The sequence below is a fragment of the Galeopterus variegatus genome, unplaced genomic scaffold (assembly GCF_000696425.1).
Source record: "Galeopterus variegatus unplaced genomic scaffold, G_variegatus-3.0.2 Scaffold8363, whole genome shotgun sequence".
NCBI classification, from domain to species: domain Eukaryota; kingdom Metazoa; phylum Chordata; class Mammalia; order Dermoptera; family Cynocephalidae; genus Galeopterus; species Galeopterus variegatus.
The window spans coordinates 130,131-132,933 of NW_007734474.1; positions in this window are offsets into that span (position 1 = coordinate 130,131).

Genomic DNA, 2,803 nt, shown 5'->3' on the forward strand with positions numbered 1-2,803 from the left:
ACATATTTGAAAAGTTGGACATATTTGAAAAGTTGGACATATTTGAAAAGTTGGACATATGTATAAACTTGTTTAAACATCACCACAGTCATGGAAATAAGCATATGCATTATCCCCAAACGTTCCCTCATACCCCTTTGTAATGCCTCCTTCCTACCCATACGCCCCAGCCAAAAACACTGACCTGCTTTGTCACTGTGGATTAGTTTTGCATGATTTTGAATTTTATATAAAGGAAATCATAGCATATGAAGTTTTTTTTTTTTTTTTGGTCTTGCTTCTTTCACTCAGCACAATTATTTTCTGATTCATTGTGTTGTAGCATGAATCAATAGTTCACTTATTTCTACTGCTGTTTAGTATTCTGTTGTATGGAAACACTACAATTTGTTTATTCATATTTTGATGTACATGGCAAATAAAGTTTCTCTGCGGTGGTTATAACTTGTGTTTCCCTAGTTATCAATGGATGTGGAGTATCTTTTCCTGGGTTTACTGGTCTTCCGTCTTTGGGGAAGTATCGGTTTAAATCGCCCATTTTAAAAAATTGAATTCTGATTTATAATAAATTTTATTGTGTGTGAGGTTTTAGAGGTTTTTACATGCTCTGCATACAAGCTCTTTATGAGATGCATGATCCGCACATATTTTCTCTCATTTTGGGGCTTGTCTTTTCATTCCCTTATGGTGACTTTCAAAGAGAAGGTCCAATTTAGCAGTTTTTCTTTTATGCATTGTGTTTTCATTGACATATCTAAGAAATCTTTGCCTAACCTAATGACCTAATTTTATAAAGATTCTCTCCTATGTTTTCTCAATTAATATATAGAGGTTTTGATTTTACATTTAGGTCTATGACTCATTTGAATCATTTTGAGTTTATTTTTGCATATGGTATAGCTATTGGGAGATTTTTTTTTTTGTACATGATTTTCTAATGATTGTAGCACTGTTTGTTCAAAAAAAAATCCTATTCTCTATGCACTGAATTGCTTTTGGACCTTTGTAAAAAAACAGTTGTCTAAATGTATGTGTCTATTTCTAGACTCCCAATTCCCTCCCATTTATCTATCTTTGCACCATATCACACACTGCTGATTAATGTAATTTTATAATAAGTCTTGAAACTACTCAGTGTTATTTCTGTAACTTTATTCTTCTTTTTCAAAATTGTTGTACCTCTTCCAGGTGTTTTCATTCCCATATGAATTTTGGGAGATGTCTGTCATTGCTATAAAAACAAACGAACAAACAAAAACTGCTGGGATTTTGATTAGAATTGCATTGAAACTATAGATCAGTTTGGGAAGAATTGACATCTGAAATATACGGAGGTTTCTAATCCATGCACATGGTATCTCCTCACTTGTCTAAGACTTTTATTATACTTTTAAGCAATATTTTATAGTTTTTAATGTGCTAGTCTTTCACATTTTTGCCAGATTTTTCTTTAAGTATTTCTCTCTTTATTATTCTTTTTTTCTAGTTTCTAGGGGTAGAAGTTGAGGTCACTGATTTGAAACCTTATTTATTATTCTAATGCAGGTCTTTAATGCTATAAATCCCCCAAAAGTACTGATTTAGTGGCATCCACAAATTTCAGTATGTTGCATTTTTATTTTTATTTCAAAAGTCTTTTCAAATTTCCTTTTGATTTCTTTTTTGACCATTTTATTTTTTAGAAGTACTTTATTTAGTTCCTCTTTCTTTCTCTCGCTCTCTTTTTCTCTCTCAAATTCTAATTTAATTTCATTGTGATTAAAAAACATACGTTGAATAATAAGAAATGTTTTAAGTTTATTGATATTTGTTTTCTGACCCAGAATATAGTCTATTTTGATGAATAATCTATGTGCACATGAAAATAAGGCATATTTTCTGTTATTGAGTGAAGTGTTCTCTAAATGCAAATTATGCCAATTTGGTTGATAATATTTTTCAGATTTTCTATATCTTTAATGATTTTGTCTGTTTATCATTTATTGACAGAAGAGTTTGGAAATCACTGACTATAATTGTGGATTTTTCAATTTCTTCTTCCAGTTCTATCAATCAGTTTATACTTTATCTATTTTGAAGCTCTATTGAATTTGAGGTAGTGAAGCCAATCCTCTCTCAAACTAGAGTCAGATACCTAATTTCTTGGGAACTCTAAAATACCTGGATTTGCATTTCTTATTACACTGCATCCAAATTAATTGACCCATGTAAAGAGATGCTTAGGCTGAGAGCATGCCCAAGATGGTAAGGGGGAGAAAACACACATGGTACTAGATAGCATAATTGTTCAAAGAGTAGACTATGGTCACTGGTAGATCTATGTAGTAATCAGAGTTCTGTGTCACTTAACTTTATAAATTTGGGCATTCTAAGTTTCAGTCATTTTTATCCTTAAAATAAATATTAAGGAGAATATACTTATCTCTTAAGGTGACTTTGAAGACTAAGTGAAATAATTTTTGCAAAATGTATTAGCACAGGGACTGACACAAAGTAACTGTCAGTCTAAGACAATTACTAGTATCATTCAGCAAGCTGTATTTTTATCCTTGTGTCATCTTCAACTAGTACTTTCCTCAGGAATTAATTTTTTTATCTTTAAAGGAATAGAAAACATGAACTATTATTGGCAGTCACATACCAGATAGATGGCTTGACTTCTGAGTTAAGTCATTCTTCATTGGTAGCCAAATAAAATATGTAGTGGGTTTCAAGACTGTGAGAGAAAGGAGTTTACACTCCTGTCTAGCAAAGCCCATTTCAATTCTAAGAGTGGAATTGCCAAGATTAAATATAGGTTTTC